Source organism: Anolis carolinensis, chromosome 4, assembly GCF_035594765.1.
Source record: "Anolis carolinensis isolate JA03-04 chromosome 4, rAnoCar3.1.pri, whole genome shotgun sequence".
Classification (NCBI taxonomy): Eukaryota; Metazoa; Chordata; class Lepidosauria; order Squamata; family Dactyloidae; genus Anolis; species Anolis carolinensis.
In genome coordinates, this window is record NC_085844.1 from 213,396,324 (window position 1) to 213,418,897 (window position 22,574).

A 22,574-nucleotide genomic window follows, 5' to 3' on the forward strand; every position below is an offset into this window, starting at 1 on the left:
CCCAAAACTACTTATGACCTCATGCAGAAGTTTCTAGTTTCTAAGAAAACACCTTAATTAAACAAAGTGGGGAAAAACAGTATAGATGTGGACTTGCCTGTAGCGACTTAGGTCAGGACGTTGCCTGAAGCCTTCAACAACTATATTTCCCAGAGCTTTAAAGCCTCGTGGACAAATCATTTCAAAAACAGTGAATTCATCTTCTCCTCCCTTATTTGGTGGTCTCCAAATTCGACTGAAAATCCAAGGTACAGATGTATATTGTTAGAAATTATAAACTCTCACTTATATCTGAAGATTATTTTATTATGGACCATGTTGGAGAGAATTGGCTTGTAATTACAGATACAGTTAAAAAAGCAGATGTGTTCTGAGACACCACAGAAAATTTGGCTCCAAAGTTAGGAATAACATTGAAAGACTAGGGATAGGAGAGCGGACAGTCATAAAAAGCTGTAACATGAGCTCTGTAGCCCTTCTGTTTAGATCTGAACCAGTTTCGGCCATGATGGACAGCCCAAATTCCACCCCAATTCTACTGTGAGACAGAGATGGGAAATGTCACTGCCCCTGAGGCTGGTCCTGAGTATTGCTACTTCAGACCAGTCTCAGACTAAGTGTCACATGTAGTTGAACCTAAGGTGTGCAAATATGAAATGAGGGATATATACAGTAGAGTCTCACTTATCCAACATAAACAGGCCGGCAGAATGTTGGATAAGCGAATATGTTGGATAATAAGGAGGGATTAAGGAAAAGCCTATTAAACATCAAATTAGGTGATGATTTCACAAATTAAGCACCAAAACATCATGTAACACAACAAATTTGACAGAAAAAGTAGTTCAATACGCAATAATGCTATGTAGTAATTACTGTATTTACGAATTTAGCACCAAAACATCACAATATATTGAAAACATTGACTACAAAAATGCATTGGATAATCCAGAATGTTGGATAAGCGAGTGTTGGATAAGTGAGACTCTACTGTATTGCAATATTTTTGTAAGGGAGAAAGAGATTATATTTGGGGGGGGGGGGGTTCTCATCAACTTCAGGAAAGAATATCGTACAGACATTCATCAATACAGGGCAGTTGACTTTATTGTATGTTGAGAGTGTTTTAGCTGTTCTTTCAACTATACACTACATATATACTTATAAAGAACCTTGCGTTATTTGACTCTCAATTTGAGGGGAAATTAGGCTATAAATAACGTTAATAAAAATTAGACATTGGGCCTCTTTGCAAGAAAACAACACTGCATTTTCTCACTGTTTGAAAAAGTAGGGTGACTGTATTATCATTGCTCCATTTATTAAGTTGCTAAAGACCCTAAATTGGTTTTTGTTTCTATTTGCACACATGTATATGTGATTTCATCCATCTTCCTCATCATATTCTATTCTATTTACAAACCTTGTTCACTCAAACCCTAGTAACAGATTTTTCTGGGTTTGCAGGAAAGTTAAAGGTAGATAAAGGTTTCCCCTGACGTTAAGTCCAGTCATGTCTGACTCTGGAGGTTGGTGCTCATCTCCATTTCTAAGCCGAAGAGCCAGCGTTGTCAGTAGACACCTCCAAGGTCATATGGCCAGCATGACTGCATGGAGCGCCATTACCTTCCTGCTGGAGCGGTACCTATTTATCTACTCACATTGGCATGTTTTCAAACTGCTAGGTTGGCAGAAGCTGGAGCTAACAGCGGGCGCTCACTCCGCTCCTGGGATTTGAACCTGGGACCTTTCGGTCTGCAAGTTCAGCAGCTTTAACACACTTAGCCACTGGGGCGAAGTTAGGTCCTTCCAATAGCCTAGTCTTTCAACATTTTTTGATCAACATTACAAAACCGGAATAGAATCTGCTTTTATTTTTACTGCATTCATAAAGGTCAAAATAAAAATCATTGTTTACCAATACATTGTCTCTCCCACACAGTGAAGTACCTGACTGCTGTAGGACGTTGAAGAAGACCATTTTTCTCATCCTTCACTAATAAAGGCCAGTTAAAAGGATGGTTTCTACCTTGTGTTGCCATATCACCAATAGAAAAGTACTCTGGAAGAAAACAAGGGCATCAGCTAATGCAAATGTTCAAGACACTTCTTTGTTCCTAATAAAAAGAGCATCAGTAATGGCTATTTTGTCATTCTGCGTTCTAAAATTGTACTTTCTTGTGGCCACTATCCAAGACTGATAATCTGTGCATATGTATGGGTGCACATGATTTTCTTAAGCGTTTTCTCAGTGCTTTCTTCTGAAAAGTGCAACTGATTTTCCCTGATGCATCCAAGTACTAACTGGCCCTGACCCTGCTTAGCTTCCAAGATCAGGCAGAATCTGAAAGTTTCAGGATTTTTGGGTTGACCAATTAATAAAAGAGACATGCAAAATCTTGAGCTATTTTTTGTCACAAGTTACATTTGCACATTATCTTCCAATAAGTACAAGACGAGACCCTTAATTCTGCCTGATCCTCTCTGTGTTTTAGACTGTAGCCCCCTCATCTCTCAGACAGCATTGCTGAAGGACTGGGGTGATAGGGAGGGAGGGCAACTAAAGCCACTTTGAGACTTGCCTTGGTGCAGGAGAAAAGCAAGGTAAATATCTACTTAAATAAATGTCATCTGTGGCTCTTGGCTTAGACTGAGGCATGTAGCAAAGGATTTCCCTACATCCAGCACGAAAGCACTTTGGGGATTCCTAGTACTTATTTCTTCTTTTCCAGATGCATGTGAAGTGGTCATCCAATAATTGTCCAAGACGGAATAGTTATACTGGCATTACCTGGATAATGGCAGTTCACATGCCAGAATGACAGAGGTCTTAGATTGTCACTAGTCTTGCCAACAAGTGCACGCTCGTTACATATTCTGTACTTCAATTTCGGTTCATGATCTTGTTCTGTAGGAAAGAACAAGTACAACATATGCATTTTATGACAATCTAATATTTTACTACCTATGCTGATTGGTGCTGTCTCAGGCTGATGTCTCAAATAAAAGGAACTCCCAGTTATCCCAGCAACTAATTACACAAAGATTTCAAGCGTATTATCACTTACTTATCCACCTGTTTACTTTCTACTTTTCACACCAGGAACAATTCTCATGTATTATGCATGCAAGTGTACCCAGCTCTGTCAGATAAAACTGTCTCAGAGGTCACCCCAAAGTAGTCCCACCATTTAGGAATCATGATCAGAAGATTACAGTCAATCTTGGGGTGGGAATAACACTGTGGTGTTTCTATCAGATTTCTGTGGATAGGATTTTCACCATGACTTTTGACAAGACAGTACTTGAGAGATTTTGAGTACTGAATTGGAGAGTCCCTACTGCTATCACTTGCAATTCACTGTGTAGATCTTCCATCGTTCCTCAATCCCTCATCCACCAGTAATGAAAAAGATGAAAAAAAATGTGAGAAAACACAAGAGGGGTACAATGAATGCAATTTATTCATTGCACCCCTCTCCCATAAAATATCGTATTTAAGGCAGTGTAATATCAAAGAAAACATCTCATGTAACAGGTTTCCTGGACTTAACAAAGGAGTATTAACAACATAGGACACTCAAATGATGTGCCATAGAACCTGATTATTAAAGAAGTGAGATGTTCTTGTAACTGATGTTACAAGGCCATGTTGAAATGTTCTTTCTGAATTAAAAAGACTCAGAAAAAGAAGGGAAGGAAAGATTCCTTCCCAGGAGAGAGAGATCTGTTCACACTACACAAGCAATACAATTCCACTTTAATTGCCATGGCTGCATTCTACCAAATCTTGGGATTTTTAGTTTGGTGAGGTACTACAGTTTTTCAGCTGTGAATTACAGACAACCCTTCCTAAATTACAAATTCTAGGATTCCACAAAATAGAGCCATAGCCATTACAGTGGAATAGTAGTACTATAATTGTATAATATGAGAGGTTCAGAAGAGAGAGACAGAAGAATAAAGGAAACAGGCTTAATAAAAATGAGGTTTCTGAATTTTGCAAGTGTAGAAGAACAGCTGGTTTTGTTTGGAATGCTTACATTGTGCTCATACCTTTATTCGGTTTATGTATCTACAAAGAAACGCAAATATTACAAAATACGATAAGCATCAGTATCCCCAATGGCCTCCTTCTAAAGCAACAGACATGTATAACAAGCTGTATCACCAAATGTGCTCACCATTTTGATCCCCAAATGTTCTCACGATACATTTATTTCAGATCTTACGTATCATACAGAAATGGACAACTATATTTATTACATGCACCACCATCATTTGGTAAGTCACAGTAGTACATCTCTGGCAACTCCAAAATGATGTCATTTCATTCCACATATTTCATTTTCAGTGGGCAAGCAGAGTGGGGAAGAACTAGACAAACCGCTGCATTTTAGAGCTGTTTTGTGGCACTTGAACTACTTTTTGGAAATTTAAACCCCAGGAATTGATTTGAGATTCTAGGGATTTCAACGTGTTCTTTAGGGCTTGGAGAGTCAGAGTAAAGAAGTTGGGAGCTGCAACTTATAGATTTACTATTCATTTAACATTTATTCAGTAAGATAATCACTTACGTTTCTGGCACTCAGTAGATCCTACAATCAATAAACAGAATATAGCAAAGAGCCCTTGTGAGAAGTCCGCCATGTTTGCAGAAAGCCCCAAACAGGGGAGATTCTGTAAAGAAAATCATCAAAATAATTATGTCTTCATCTGACAGAGGGAAGTGACAAAAGGATTCCCTGAAGCTTAGCCTTAGCTCAAACTGGGAATCATTGCAGCTGCCAGCTGCCCTAGCCAGCATAGTCAGTGGCAATGAATGCTGAGAGCCTTCATTTGGCAATATCTAGAGACAATTTCCATTCCTGCCTTTAATCACAGTGTCTCATAACCTCCTCACATCAGGAAATCCAGAACATCCATTTCCAACAGAAGTTGTACTGTGCATGCCAGAACCAATCAGCCAAACAGGAAATGATTATATCTTCATCTGCCATGTATGAAACAGCTACATGACAGCAATGTATTCCAGGAGTCTAAAGGATCTAAACATAAATCGGAAAAGAATTATAACTATTATCAGCTGGAATTCTGCTAGAGGAGCGGTCATTGGGCAATACCCAAAAATGTCCTGATGGCACCTCGCTGTCTGAACATTTATGGTGGTGTCTGGAGAAAGAACTGTTGGGACTAAGCACAGCCACATCAACCAGAGTGGTGACATGAGATCAGAGTTAAATTTACAGTTTATTGTAATTCATGTGAAGTTGTTGCTTTGTGTCTTCAAATCATTTACGACTGATGGTAAGCCTAAGGCAACACTATTATGGGGTTTTCTGGCACTAAGATTGTTTGACTCACCCAGTGCCAACATCTCAGTGGCCTTTTATACCCACTCAAATTCGCATCAGATTGAAGTACATTTGGAAGGATGGTGACACCATGCAGACATAGACTTTTCTGCATCCCAGAGCATCTGGCCTATTGCATGCTAACCAAGATTGTGCAAATTCCTTCTTGCACTGTTGTTGGTGCCACAGCCTAACCATATACAGAGAAATATAACCTACAGAGAAATCAGTAAGATAAAGACTTCACTGTCTCTATAAGAAAAAAGTGAATATACAGTACATTGTTTGTACATATTTATTTATTTAATATGCTGCTGTTCTCTCAGAATGAGATTTAAGGCAGCTTCCAAAAATAGTCAATTAAAAAATATATTATACAGTTTAAGAGCAAATAAAATTACTACTCTGCTAGAGAGAAGGGTTCAGATTATTGTTTTCCTTACAACATCCATTCCTCTATCAGAAACTTCTGAAATGATACCATCCAGAAAAAGCTGTACCATTGTCCAGAACTTGCTATGTAACTTTGTGCTGAAGTACATATTTATTTTCTCCATTTGGATCTACTGGACCATTGTGCCATATACTCACCAACTTCTCTTCCTCAGGCAACTGGTTTCCTGGGGATGACAGTTGCCAAAATGAAGGCCAAAAAGAGCTCCTTAAATATGTTTTGTGAAGAAACCAAGGTGGATTTTGATTGGTGAATGTTATGTTGGAAGAAGGGGGGCGAAAATGGAAAGAGTCCAGATAAAAGAATAAAATGATTAACATTTTCTGATTTAGCAATTGAAACCAAACAAAGTTTTGAAGAGCTAATGATGCATTTGTATTGGCAGAACATGAGACGTCTCCATCGTGTACAAATCTAAAAGGACACAGTGACAGTGACCTCTTTTTGTGCCGGTGCCAGAATGTGCCAGAACTCCCGAGTTCTTGAAAAGTCAACAATTTTTCACACTGAGGTTCAACTTTCTGGTGACTTTTCATAGACTAGCACAGTAGTAGACCACTACCTCACTCAGAATTGCTATCCCCAGGATACATTTTTCTTCCAGTGAATAAAGGTACTTGAACCTCATCATAGGAGTTCTGGTGAAATTTAGAATGATTTGATAGTTGTTTTATTACTGTTTCTGTGATCGAGGTGACCACCCTCCCCCCCAGGACTTTGTAAAACATAGTTCAAAAATCAAGACTTTATGTTCTATATTCCATATATTTATAGTAGAAGGTGATTGAGATTTTTTACTGGAGTTTACTGTGACTCTCTGCACAAAAGGTGTTTGACCTTTTAGCCTGAGGCAAGAGATAACAACTTCATGAATTGTAAAATCATGCTGCTAAAACTCCACTTTTATGAATTTCCATGCTGGGTTCTCCAGATGTTATGAACTTCGTTCTTATCAAATATTTTCAATTGTTTATACCATTCATGATTCCCCTTTATGCAATGTAACTCACTTTTATGGATTCTCCCTTATTTCCATGAAATCTATCTATCTGCCTATATGTATTTGTACTCTTTGGGATCCCCGGAAAATATGTATTTTTCCCAGCATGGTTTATATTCCAACTTTATTTTATTTTTCATTTTATTTCATATAATTGTCAAGTCACCAAATAGGAAATATTTTGAACTCAACCTGAACCCCAGAACTTATCCCATTTCCTATGACCCAGGCTTCCTTTCCCAAAAAAACAAAAGGATAATCTGCCACCGCTAAACCCAATCAAATTCAAATTGCATGGACAATATAGGGCTTGAGTCGCCGAATTCGGAGTGTTGACCTAAAGGTGATTCGCCCCAAGGCAAACATTGTCATATCTCACCCAAAGGAAAATCCAGGACACCTCAGGAAGGCGCCCTGCAGAGCCTGTCAATATGGCTCATCACCACCCATCTTTGCTTCCACCTCTGACACCCCAAGGCATATCTAAAAATCTGTATACGTGACAGAAACCCGGACACCCTTGATTGCTGCCATTGATAAATTAATCACCTTTTAGAAATCGGTCTAGCAGGACCTAATCCGATAGTTCCTGTCCTGTCACCTCATTGTTTCAATAACTCCCGCCTTCTCTTTCCTGATTGGCCCGAGTAGAGACAAAAGGCAGCTTCCTATTGGGCCAACGGAGCAAGGCGGGAAACGAAAGCCCGCCTCGTTCAACCTTCTAGCCTATCAACGATCAGATGGGCGGGGGAGCAGGGCAGGAAATTCAAAGGGCTGTCAGACTGAAACTTTGTATAAATATGGCTTTATTTTGATTGTATGGTACCCTAGTAGACCGAATGATCGCTACTAGAGTCCTCTTCAGCTGAATTGCTCAATAAAGACTCCTTGGCGGATTTTCCTTCAACTTTGGCGGACCTTCTTCATTTCGGCTTCAGGTTGTATTGCGGCTCATATTTTCCTATTGGCTCCGCCAAGGTCCGTTCTCTCAGGACCGGATCGGGTCTCTCCTTAAGGGCCCCGATCCCCTAAAACACGGTCGACAACATTTCCTTACTACATAGATCTATGTATCCAAACAATCAATACAAATGCTGTCCTTGAAAACCATATTGGCATAATTTAAAGATCCAACATGGCAGGAAACAATTGATGTTTGTTTACATTAAATACGGGTAGTTTTTTGTTTGTTTGTTTGTTTGTTTTTATTGTGTCAGACGCGAGTTGAGGCAAGTCGCTTCTGGTGTGAGAGAATAGGCCGTCTTCAAAGAAGTTGCCCAGGGGACGTTTGTATGTGTTACCACCCTTCAGGGGTCTTCTCTCATGTCCCCGCATGGAGTTTCATTGAATGTTCATAGCATGGTCAAGCCAGTCAGATTTCAGTGCAAGAAGGGGCGGTTGGAGATTGGAGTCTCTGCCTGAGGCACAAGGAGACCCCGTGGTGACCCTCTCCATGTTCAGCATGCACGTGTTCGAACTTGGCGATCCATGAAACGGCGGAGTGGCGGGCAATGCACTGGCAGAGAGGCTTGAATTGACAATCAGTTGTTGTCTCTTTAAATCTGGTTGCTGCAGTACTAAAGATGGTTTTCCTGGAGCGGAGAAATTCCGAATGTAAAAGCAAGATAGCAGTTATGCTTAGGGTTAGTTCAGAATGAAGCGGTGTGAATTTGAGGCCAATCCGTTAATGCGTGGTTACGGAAATCCAGGGATCTCCATAACCGCAGTTTAAGGGAAGGCATTCCAGCTGGTTGCCTGTGGCTTGAGAAAGGAAAGGAAGCATGGTGAAAGGTTAATCATTAGACAGAAAGGATAGGTTCCCATGCCAGAGTCAAAGAAGGATACAAAATTACCACTATGAGAAGGGAAGGTTAAAATGAAATGATACTTTTATTTGGGATTAGTTACATTGTTAGGGATAGGGAAGGAGGCAACAAGGAAACCTGATATAAGCTGCTGTTGGAACACACATTTCGTTTATTGATTGATTCAGCAGGGCTTCTTTCCGGATCTGTGGAACTCCCTGCTGCAGGTCAGATTAGGTTGAATGCAGGAAGCCTATTCTGTTCGACCTCATGTACACAGTGTACAATGTTGTTATCTCATTAATATGTCAGAATACCCTGCCATTTGAAGGATACATGTGTGCATGTTATCATTAACTTTGGAGCTTCAATTATTTAACAGTAGCAGAACTGAGATATCTGATGTCCTAGATTCCACCACTTCAAGAGACAACTTTAAGATATGTAGGCACAAATAAAGGTACTGTAATCCTTACATGAATTTAGCTTAGAGCAGGGGTCCTCAAACTTTTTAAACAGGGGGCCAGTTCATGGCCCTTCAGACTATTGGGGGAGCAGATATGGTTTGAAAAAAATGATGAATTCCTATGCACATTGCACATATCTTATTTGTAGTGCAAACAAAAATGAGAGAACAATACAATTTCAACCAACATGAACTTACCAGTATTTCAATGGGAAGTGTGGGCCTGCTTTTGGCTGATGAGATAGTCAAGATAATTAGGATTATTGTTGTTGTGTACCTTCAAGTCATTTCAGACTTAGGGTGACCCTAAGTCTAAAGTTTAGGGCAGGAACTGGACCTTGGAGGGCTGCATCTGGCCTGAGTGCCTTAGTTTGGGGAGCCCTGGTCTAGAGGGTATGAAATACCACATTGTCCTGATTTGAATGAGACAGGCAAATACATCCCTCCAAGTGTTGGAATCCAACACCTAGCATTACTCACTATCGACCATGCTGGCTAGAAAATGTGAGTGTTCCAGTCCAGCATTGGGAGAACCACACTTTGTCCAGTCTTCATCAAACTCATCTAACACAGAAAACAAGAAAGACTAATAACTGACATTTCCTATCCTCCCCTATGAAGAGATGTCTTATTTGATTTAGATCAATGCTTGGTCAATTTTAACAAAGAAATGATAACATAATGGAACATTTAACATAAATTCACCGGTAGCGCAATGGGTTAAACTCTTGTGCCGGCTGAACTGATGACCTAAAGATTGGATTGCTGACCTGAAGGTTGTTGGTTTAAATCCGCAAGATGGGGTGAGCTCCTGTCTGTCAGCTCTAGCTTGCGGGGACACAAGAGAAGCCTCCCAGCAGGATGGTAACACATCTGGGCATTCCCTGGGCAGCGTCTCTATAGGCAGCAAATTCTCTCACACCAGAAGCAACTTGCAGTAAGTTGTCAAGTCACTTCTGACATGATTTTAAAAAACCATTTCAGCTGGTGAGGGAATCTAGGTTCAGTGGACACTAAAACATTCACAGAAAAGGCTCAGCAGAACCTTCCTCTGGACATAAATCAACCAATGTGAGTCACATTTTATTAAACACACTGGTTTAATTGCACGTGGAAGGTGTTGTTTTTTTTTGTTTTTTTTTTAAAAAGAGCAAAACCAGTAGCAAAAGTGAAAAATTATACTGAATAAACATTTGACTAGCCAAACTGTTCAATGTGCGGAGGGAATTATAGGCATATTGTCTGTGCAATTTTGACCCAGAATGAATAAAATACACAGTTAAACAAGAAAAAAACATTATGAATTTTGTTTGCTAGACTGACTTATGCATGCTGCTTTCTGTAACCTATGCACGTTGCACAATGCTGTTATCTCATTAATGTGTCAGAACAACCAGCCATTTAGAAAGATACATGTTTGCACGTTCTCGTTGACTTTGGAGCAGTAACAGCACTGAGATAGCCGATGTCCTATACTCCATCGTTTCAGGGGGCAACTTAAAGATATGTAATTAAAAATGAAACTAATCCTTATATGAATTTAGTCTAAATACGATTTTGTCATCTCTACACTGTCCTGCTCTGGGAGTGGCGGGTAAATGCATCTTTCCAGGTACTGGATTGCAGACTTGAACATTCCTTACTATTGGTTATGCTGGCTAGTATGCGTTTTCAATAGCACAAAGCCAGAAACACGGTATAACATGAGCATATCAACCTTTAAAAAAACTGTTCTCAACGCTGCTTCATAATATTCACTGTGGAAACTGAAGAATAACATCAGCAACATATCATTGACATGGGATATATGTGAGATTAGAAGAACGCTAATCTACCATTCAGTCTGCAAATTAATTTGCATAACATTACCTTCAGGCTATTATAAAAGACCTCACAGTCAATAAAATATAGCTCAATTTAGATACAAATCTACAGTGTGTCATAAAGTTCATGAATTTTGCAAACTACAGTGGAATAAAGTAAATAAACGTAGTTTATTCCCACATGAATATATTGCAATTATATACAGGATAGATTTATATTTCTAATGGCAACTTTGTCCAAGGATCTCTTATCCAGAATTCTAAATTTAGAAATATTCAAAAATCCAACATTGTCCACATGGGCATCTGCAATAGTGATGCCTTTGCGTTCTGATGGTTCAGAATATACAAACTTTGTTTCATGCACAACAAGAGGATTATATCCATTGCTGGGCTGCTTTTCAACTCCAATTCCAGGTCACCCTACTAGCAATACCTGCTTTCCAATAAACTTCTGGTTTTGTTCATGTGCTGCTCTTTTATCTTATCCCAGGAATTCCCTTGCTTCAATGGCCTAAACATTTGGTTTAGATTTTGATCTGTTGAGATTTTGCTACTGAAACCTCTCTGGATGTTAACAGTAACTGCATTTATTTTGAACCATCGACTAAAAATGTAATTATTTATCCCTCTCCCTTTTTCTTAAGAGGCTTATTCTTTAAAAAAAAAAGCTAAGATATACATGAACACCAAATTAACTCGTAAGGTGATAACAAATGAATGTAACTATTTCAACTAACTCACTTCAGAAGCACTGAGATTTTTCACAGTATGTCTGAAACTTGCTGGCTCACAGTTGCTGGAATTAAATCCTAAAATCTGACATGTTGGTCACAGGTCAAAACCTGAATAATATTAGGTAATAAGGTAAGCTATTCCCTGTCGAGGTCACTATACCCTTTGGCCAAACAGAAAAAGAAAAACATCAGCAGCTGCAAAAGTATGACTAAACAGCAGATGCAAGTTATCAGTTGTATAAATACCAATACATTTCATGTAAAATAGCTATACATCTACCTGCTGTCTTAAAAGTATATAATGAATTAAAATGAATTCTTATGATTAAGAACAGTAGCATTTGAAAAATAGGTTGAGCACCTCAACATTCAAAACAGTTGGGACTAGAATACTCTAAAACTAGAAATTGTCCACCTGGGTGGCTGATACTAACACCTTTGGTTTGATGGTTCAAGATAAACACACATAGTTTCATGCACAAAATTAGTAAAATATACAATGACCTTCAGGCTATGTGTATAAGGTGTATATGAGCCATAAATGAATTTCATGTTTAGACTTGGATCCCATCCCAGGATTTCTCAATGTGTTAAGCAAATATTCCAAAATACAAAAAAGAATTCCAAAATACAGATCACTTCTGATTATAAGCATTTCAAATATGCTACACCAAGCTGTATCAGAACTGAAAAGTGTTGCAGTCATTTCTGAATGATGGAGACGCTAAGGGAAACCTATTATGGTTTTGTTTTGTTTTCAAAAATTGCTCAGAGGACACTTGTCAATGCCTTCATCTGAGCCATGACAGCTAAAGGAATGTTCAGAGGGATTATTACCATGCTTTTAGTGGTTAGCTGCGTTGAGTCTCTGTATGGAGAGAAAATGCGGGATATAAATAAACATAATCATAATCATTATCATAATAATTCTACAGCGTAGTTGCACCCATAGTGGTATCTGTCCTTATACGCTATATATATTTTAACTGAACTTTAGTTATAGCCGTTTTTAAGGATGTTCAATCTTTTCTGAGAGATCTGTCTTTGCTATATATATATATACACTAGCTGTGCCCGGCCACGTGTTGCTGTGGCATTGTCTGGTGGTGTTGGTGAGAAATTGTTGAGGTAGTGGTGGTATTGAATGTCTGTTGTATGGTTGTCTTTATGTTTAGTATGCATTTGGTTGTTTGTGTACTGTGAAAGTGGTGAGGCTAGAGGACACTGTTTATGTTGGATAGGTGAGACTCTACTGTATATTTATAATCTTATATTATCTGCTTAGAACTGGATTATATGAGGCCCCTTCTACACAGCTGTATAAAATGCACACTGAAGTGAATTATCTGGCAGTGTGGACTCAAGATAATCCAGTTCAAAGCAGATAATATAAGATTATAAATGGGTTATATAGCTGTGTGGAAGGGCCTTGAGTCTACACTGCCATATAATCCAGTTAAAATCAGATAATCTGTATCTTATAGGCAGTGTGGAAGAGGCCTGAGGCCTAACTCTGCCTGTCCCCTGGACTGAGTAGGTTGCTAGGAGACCAAGTGGGTGGAGCTTAGTCCTCTAACTGGCAGCAATTGGATAAAAACAATTATTCCTTTCCCTCTAATTAGGACTTTTTCTTTTTTCTTTTTTTGTATCAACCTAGAGCCATGGATGATGGGTTGTGTTGTCAAATTTCGAGGTTTGGGGGCCTGTAGTTTTGTTGTTTTGTCCGCTGCCCTGATGCCATCACTCTTTTATATATATATACAGTAGAGTCTCACTTATCCAAGCTAAATGGGCCGGCAGAAGCTTGGATAAGCGAATATCTTGGATAATAAGGAGAAATTAAGGAAAAGCTTATTAAACATCAAATTAGGTTATGATTTTACAAATTGAGCACCAAAACATCATGTTATACAACAAATTTGATAGAAAATGTAGTTCAATACGCAGTAATGTTATGTTGTAATTACTGTATTTACGAATTTAGCACCAAAATATCACGATATATTGAAAACATTGACTACAAAAATGGCTTGGATAATCCAGAAGCTTGGATAAGCGAGGCTTGGATAAGTGAGACTCTACTGTACTAGCTGTGCCTGGCCACGCGTTGCTGTGGCAAAGTGGTGGTGGTATTGGTTAAAAATTGTTGTGTAATTTTTATTTGACATTATTTGCATTTTTTATTAATTTTATTGTAAGTTATATTTTTATTTATTATATTTTATTATTTTCTTGTATTATTTTTAGTTATTTTCTGTTATTATAGTATTTTATTGTATTAATTTTTAGTGTTTTTTATTATTTTTTATTGGGTTGCTAGGAGACCAAGTTGGAGGAGCTTAGCCTTCTAACTGGCAGCAATTGGATAAAAGCAATTATTCCTCTCTCTCTCTAATTAGGACTTTATTTTTCTTTTCTTTTTGTTGTATCAACCTAGAGGCGTGCATGATGGGTTGTGTTGTCAAATTTCGAGGTTGGGGGGCCTATAGTTTTGTTGTTTTGTGGGTCGCCGTGATGCCATCACTCCTATATATATATATATATATATATATATATACACACAAATCTACTTATTTTCTTAGAAGTTGATGTGACTTTGTTGAAGTTCCTTGCCAATTCTTCACTTACATATAATCTTAGGCCCCATCTACACTACCATATAATCCAGTTTCTGAATCCACATTATTTGCTTAGAACTGGATTATATGGCAGTGTAGATCCAGGAGTAATTGTATTGCAATTAGTGATTTTTATTGACTGTGTTTACATCTCAAACTTGATTTTCTGCATTAACATCAAGTAGTGCTGGAGAACCTTCTAGTCTCTCTCGTAATTAAGTTTTCTAGGACACAGTCTTGTAGTATATCTTGAAAGGTTAACTTTGTTGAGATTGAAACATGCATTTACGTACATAACTCATATCTATGTGATATCACACATTGCTATAACACTTTCTCCTTTACATGCATCTTATATTTCCTTCTCTATCTCAAAACTGACCAAAGCATTTGGTCAGATTGAATAACTGTGACTAGTTTGGAAGAGTTATTTAAGTGGTGTGATTTCATTTTCAACTGTAGTTTTTAAAAGATCTTGAATAGGATCTAAGGTTTATCCTAGACGTGAATAGGTTGAAATAATTGATGATATATTTATAGTAAACAATATTTCTGCTGGAATATGAGTAATGGTTGCAAGTGAGATTGTTCCCTTGGCACAAATTCAACATGTCCAGAAATATAATGGAAATGGTTTAGTGAGCAAGGAGAAGGGAAATGCAATGCAATGTTATTAAATTACTGTTTCCACCTATCTATTAAATCTTTCTCCCAATTTTGTTTTTAAATTACTTCTTATTTTCAGGTGTCTCTTCCCAGTCCTCTACCTCCTTAATAGATATTCTGCAGTAGGAAAAAGGGTGTAAGACGTAGTGACAAAATACAGACTACATTCAGGTTATTTCCAATTTATGCATCCTTACGGCAAATGTATCACAGGGTTTTCTTGGCAAGATTGGTTCCTGAAGCTGAGAGAATGTGATTTGCTCAAGATCACCCAATGGGTTTTCATGGCTAAGTGGAGATTTGAAGCCCAGTTTCCAGAATCGTAATCCAATGTCAATCACGTTGGACTACAGTGAACCAAAAGCCACAAAGGGGTTCTATATGTACTGTATATAATACTTAGGTGTTGGACATCACTTACAAGAGTTCATTTTTCACACATAGGGTCCATTTATTTCCTATATACAGTATATTTCATTGTAAATGAAAAACAAAAAATAAAAGGAGTTATTACATACTAAAACCCTATTGTGACTTTTGGCCCACCCTGCACAGAAGGCTATGTCATCCACTCCCCAGCCTCAGTAAAATTATGTTGTTGTTTTTTAATTGTTTAATTAAAAAAAATTCATTTGTACATATATTTGATGATGATGATGATGATGATAGATAGATAGATAGATAGATAGATAGATAGATAGATAGATAGATAGATAATGTCAGGATTATAGTAACAAGAAGATATCTGCAATCATTCCCAATATGCACAATATGTCATTTCCACACACAGTAGAGTTCTCACTTATCCAAGCTTCACTTATCCAAGGTTCTGTATTATCCAAGGCAGTCTGCCTTTTAGTAGTCATTGTTTTTGTAGTAAATGTTGCAATGTTTTGGTGCTAAATTCGTAAATACAGTAATTACTACATAACACTACTATGTATTGAACTGCTTTTTCTGTCAATTTCTTGTAAAACATGATGTTTTGGTGCTTAATTTGTAAAATCATAATGTAATTTTATGTTTAATAGTCTTTTTTATTAATCCCTCCTTATTATCCAAGATTATCCAAGGTTCTGCCAGCCCATTTATCTAGAATAAGTGAGACTCTACTGTATTTAACATAGGGATAAGTCTGCCATCTATTGGGGGAAATTGTTTGCAATTTAGTCATCGTTGTGGGATATAACAAACATATGAAGGGGGTTTGGATAGGAATATTTTAATAAATCAATCGTAGAAATGATAACCGAAACCCCGGCTTTTAAATTAATTTAAAAACGCAGCGGAGAGTTCCGCAGATCACTCACCAAAGGAACGAAGCGGGACCGCAGCAGACTATTATTAAAAGACTTTTTTCTTTCTTCACTTTCCCCTTCCCTGAACTATGTAACAAATCCCCCCAATAAAAGTAGCATTTATTTTAACAGTAACACTCTCTATCTGGTTATTTTGTGTCATTCTCTGACTCTTTCCTTTGCATGCAATTTCTGTCTCTCTCTCGCTAACCCGTCTGATCTTTAAAAACCCTGGCGGAGGTTTCTCCGCCATAGATTAATACGGCAGACGATACAAATTGGCTCATATCTTTATCAAAATTACCCCTAGAACGCTCCTCTTTTAGTCCTAACCCTTTCTAAGGCTCCTGACTCGAAGACCACCAACGGAACCGAAATCGGTCCAGTTTTCGGCACCTCAACAGCTGACTGTCAAACGGGACCGACTGCTCTTTTCACGCCGGGCTGCCCTCCTCCAGCCTTATCCCGGACTTTCCTCTCCCCGCGGCTCGCGGAATGGTTTTAAGAGATCCCTAGCCCCTTTCTGTGAACTGGGGATGGGGGGATCGCTCTCCCGCTGGGGAGACATAAATCTCCAAGTACCCTCACCCTCTCTGCCGCTGCCAGGGGGTGCCCGGACGGATGCCCTCCACGTTTCATTCATACCTTCATAATTTTATGAAGGAGAAGAACACTCCTCCCCAGACCTATCCCTGGACTTATGAAATCTTATACTTCCAAAGACTACAACCCACATGTGCCCCTTCCCCATGCCATCTCTATGAATTCCTTATGAACTCTTTTTTCCTCATGTATCCGTGAATTTCCATATTCTATGTACTTGGACACTCTCATGACTCACTGTTATATGAACTTCTAATCGTTGGGCTAACTTCATGAATTGTGAAATCATGCTGCTAGAACTCCACTCCTATGACTTTCCATATTGGGTTCCCCAGATGTTGTAAACCTCGTTCTTATCAAATGTTTTCAATTGTTTATATCATCCATGATTCCCCTTTATGCAATGTAACCCCCCTATGGATTTCCCCCTTACTTCCTTGAAATCTGTATATCTGCCTATATGTATTTGTACTCTTTGGGATCCCCGGAAATTATGTGTTTTTCCTAGCTGGGTTTACGCTCCAACTTTATTTTATTTTTCATTTTATCTCATATAATTGTCAAATCCTGAAATCAAATGGGAAATATTTTGACCCCAACATGAACCCTAGCCCCTATGACCCAGACCTCCCTTCCCAAAAACAAAAGGATAATCTGCTACAGTTTAACCCAATCTAATACAGATTGCATGGACAATATAAGGCTGAGTCACCAAATTCGGAGTATAGTCCTAAAGGTGATTCAGCCCCCAGGGCAAACATTGTCATATCTCAGGAAATTCCAGGACGCCCCACGTTGAGCGCCCTGTGGAGCCTGTCCATTTTGGCTCATCAACACCCATCACCACTTCCCGTCTGACACCCCAAGGCATATCTAAAGTCTGTGAATGTGACAGGACCCCAGACATCCTTGATGGGTGCCATTAATTCCTTTAGAAATCGGCCGGGCAAGGATTAATCTGATATTTCCTGTCCTGTCACTTCATTGTTTCAATAGCTCCCGCCTCCTCCTCTCTGATTGGCCCGAGTGGGGACAAAAACGGCTCCCCATTGGGCCAGCAGAGCAAGGCGGGAAACGAAAGCCCGCCTCGTTCAACCTCCCAGCCTATCCACGATCAGATGGGCGGGGGAGCGGGGCGGGAAATTCAAAGGGCTGTCAGACCGAAACATTGTATAAATATGGCTTTATTTGAAACATATGTTACGCTAGTAGATTGAATGATTGCTATTAGCGTCCTTTTCAGCTGAATCGCTCAATAAAGACTCCTTGGCGGATTTTCCTTCAACTTTGGCGGACCTTCTTCATTTCGGCTTCAGGTTGTATTGCGGCTTATATTCCCCTTTTGGCTTCGCCAAGGTCCGTTCCCTCTGGACCGGGTCGGGTCTCTCCTTAAGGGCCCGATCCCCTAAAACGCGGTCGACAACAGAAATAATCCTTAGAATGTGCTCTTTAACTACCACTATTCACTTTTCCACAAAATCACTGGACAATTGGATACAGTTCTACCAACGATGAACAAGTTTTCTGAAGCCATCACGGAAGAAGTCGACACTCTGTTTCTGCAACCAGCATCTCATCGTGCACAGATTTTCCGATAGCCAAGCAAAGCAATAATGTGACCCACACGTTCTTGTGAAATGCCGATTATGCTTGAAATTTCTGAGTTATGCGACGATAGTCCTGAATCAATCTGTCAACCTTTTGCTTGCAAAACGCGGTGGTTGCTGTCACAGGATGTCCAACTCTTTGTCACACAAGTCAGATGTTCCCACCTCAACATCTTTAAACTTACTCACCCAACAACGCACAGTACTCACATCAACACAATCACCATAAATAGCTTGCATTCTCTGACACCTTCTGCTGTCAAAAATTCAATGACTGTACATTGCTTAAGTTGCATTGACCGACTGCGTAGGGTTCCATACTTCGCACTTTAACAACACAACCATTTAATGCTAAGGCTTCCCGCCAAATGGAACTGTAGAGGAGAGTCTACTGAACAAGCCAGTACCTGCCGCATACCAGTACTGCCATCTGTTGAGGAGTTATGAAGGTGGAGGCATTACTTTTCATTCAACCCTCATATAATAGGGCCACAATATGGCTGTTCCTAAATTGAAAGCCAGGCCTGATAATACTTTGAAAATGAAAACAAGCAACTGTATTCTTAAAGAAAGTGCAACTGGTATAGTATTTATTTCAGAAATGTGTGCTGATTATAATAACCTTGTTGACTGAATTTTGGTATGAATGCAATGTATCCGAAATGCCTACATGTATAATGTAATTCAGAACTAGAGTTTTTGATAGATATATGATTTCATTTGCAGAATCCACTCCATGCCCACATTTTGAATGTGAATCCACCAAATCAGGATGAACCAGTCTACATATATGCTCCCTGAACTTGCATGCTGATTGTTTTTCTCCCCTTCATATATAATGTCAGTACTTTTATTAATAAAAAGAAACATTATAGGATAAAGAGACACAGACCTGGTCAGTTCTAGATATTGATCACTATTGCACTCTGGAATTTGGAAGATATTTGGAAGTTTATGTATCCAAGCAGTAAAATACTATAATTTTTCAGTTCATCGGGAAACATTACAATGTATTTTGTTCTTCTTTTGCCCAACTCAACAAATAATAATAATAATAATTTTATTTTTGTACCCCGCCACCATCTCGCCAGAGGGACTCGGGGCAGCTTACAGATATAAAACCAGCATACAGTAATATCAAATACAAAAACACACAAATAAATTTAAAAGGCATTAAAAGATCTCATTAAGGATGTTTTTTGTGTTGTTGAAGGCCTTCATGGCCAGAATCACTGGGAGCTCTTCCAGACAGACCCTATATCTCAAGATCTGATCCCAGGTTTTCTGCTTTAAACTGGATTATATGAGTCTGCATATGAACAGAAAACTTGGGATCAGATCCTGGGATATACGGCCTGTCTGGAAGGGCCCTGGGTTGCTGTAGGTTTTCCGGGCTTTATGGCCATGTTCCAGAAGCATTCTCTTGTTTTGCCGACATCTATGGCAGGCATCCTCAGAGGTTGTGAAACTGTTGGAAACTCAGCAAGTGGGGTTAATATATCAGTGGACTAATGTCTAGGGTGGGAGAAAGAACTCTTGTCTGTTTGAGGCAAGTGTGAATATTGTAATTGGCCACCTTGATTAGCATTGAATGGCCTTTCAGCTTCATAGCCTGGTTGATTCCTGCCTGGGGGAATCCTTTGTTGGGAGGTGTTAGCTGGCCCTGATTGTTTCTTGCCTGGAATTCCTGTTTTCTGAGTGTGGTTCTTTATTTACTGTTAGAGTTTTTAAATACTGGTAGCCAGATTTTGTTCATTTTCATTGTTTCTTTCTTTCAACTGAAATTGTCCACATGCTTGTGAATTTCAAGGGCTTCTCTGTGTAGTCTGACTGTTAAAGTGGTCCAGAATTTCTGTGTTCTCAAATAATATACTGTATCCAGCTAGGTTCATCAAGTGCTCTGCTATGGCTGACATCTCTAGTTGACTTAGTCAGCAGTGCCTTTCATGTTCCTTGATTTGTGTTTGTGTGCTGCATTTGGTGGTCCCTATGTAGACTTCTCCACAGCTGCATGGTATATATGGTAGACCCCTGCAGAGGTGAGAGGATTCCTCTTGTCCTTTGCTGAACGTAGCATTTGTTGTCTTTTCTTAGTGGGTCTGTAGATAGTTTGAAGGTTGTGTTCAATTTTTTAATATAAACGTTATAAGGGTATCAAAAGACATACAAGTGTTTTCTGGTCCTGGCCCGCCATGTCATTTCATATGGTTCTCCAGATGCTGGACTACAACGCCTCATAAGATATCATGACCAGGGCTGATAGGAGTTGTGATCCATCTGGAAGGCTGCAGTTTATTCAGCTCAGTCAGGAGAGTGGGGTTTAGATTTAGATACAAGGCTTGTGCAAATGATGTCTGACTTGAAAACATCCTTTAGCCTTTCCCCAGCCTCAAAGCACAAGTGCTGTTGGGTTACAAGTCCCATTATACCCAGTCCGAATGGTGGATCATCAAAAGTGGTGAGAGTTGTCATTCAATAACATTGGGTTAAACCTAAAGAGCACTAACCGCTATGTAAAAAAGTTATATTTGACACTCTGCATCTGCGTGGATTCAGACCTTTAAAGGCAACCATCAGGCTGAGGAGGCTTCAATTATAATGAGTCTGAGGTTCCTCCCATACAGCTGTATAAAATCCACATTGAACTTGATTATACGGCAGTGTGGGCTCAGGACCCTTCTGGACAGGCCCTCTATCCCAGGATCTGATCCCATATTTTCTGCTTTCAATTGAATTATATGAGTCCACACTGCCAGATAATCTGGGATAAACAGAAAACCTGTGATCAGATCCTGGGATAGAGGGCCTATCTGGAAGGGCACTCAGATAACCCAGTTCAAAGCAGATATTATAGATTATCTGATTTAATATTCTGGGTTATATGGCTGTGTGGAAGGGCCCTGGGAACTCTGGTCTAAGGCCCCTTCTGCACTGCCACATAAAATCCAGACTATCTGCTTTGAACTGGATTATATGGCAGTCTAGACTCATATAATCCAGTTCAAAACAAATAATATGGATTATCTGATTTGATAATCTGGATTATATTGCAGTGTAGAAAGGGCCTAAGAGATACCAAAGACCCCCTGTGGAATCAATCAAATGAAGCTTTCCAATGTAATGTGATGATATTACATCTCACATAAAGAGCAAACCTTTAAGATAAAAAACAAGGGAAAATGTAACAGCCTAGTTACAGGCACCTATATATATATATATATATATATATATATATATATATATACACATACATATACTCAGCATTACCAGGTATACATTTTCTTTGTGGCTCTTTGGCCCCTTCCACACGGCTGTATAAAAGCCACATTGAACTGGGTTATATAGCAGTGTGGATTCAGGCCTGTTCCACACAGTCATAGAACCCAGAATATTAAATAAGAAAATCTCACAATATCTGCTTGAAACTGGGTTATTTGAAGTCCCTTCCAAACAGGCCCTATATCCCAGGATCTGATGCCAGGTTTTTAAACTGGATCAAATGAGTCTGCACTGTCAAATAATCTGGGATAAACAGAAAACCTGGGATCAGATCCTGGGATATAGGGCTTGTCTGGAAGGGCCCTGGGAGCCTTATATCCCAGAATATCAAGGCAGAAAATATCACAATATCTATTTTGAACTGGGTTATCTGAGTCCACACTGCCATATATTCCAGTTCAAAGCAGAAAATGTGGGATTTTCTTCACTTGTGTGGAAGGGGCCTGGGTTATCTGAGGCCCCTTCCACACGGCTGAATAAAATTCCACATCTTCTTCTCTGAACTGGAATATCTAGCAGTGTGGACTCAGGGCTCTTCCGCACACCCATATAATCCAAAACATCAAGGCAGACAATCTACAATATTTGCTTTGAATCGGGTTATCTGAGTCCACACTGCCATATATTCTAGTTCAAAGCAGATAATATGGGATTTTATTCAGCTGTGTGGAAGGGGCCTCAGATATTTCAGTTCAAAGAAGGTATTATGGGATTTTCTACCTTGATATTCTGGGGCCGCTTCCACACAGCGGAATAAAATCCCATATTATCTATTTTGAACTGGGATATATGGCAGTGTGGACTCAGATAGCCCAGTTCAAACTAGATATTGTGGGGTTTTCTGCCTTGATATTCTGGGTTATA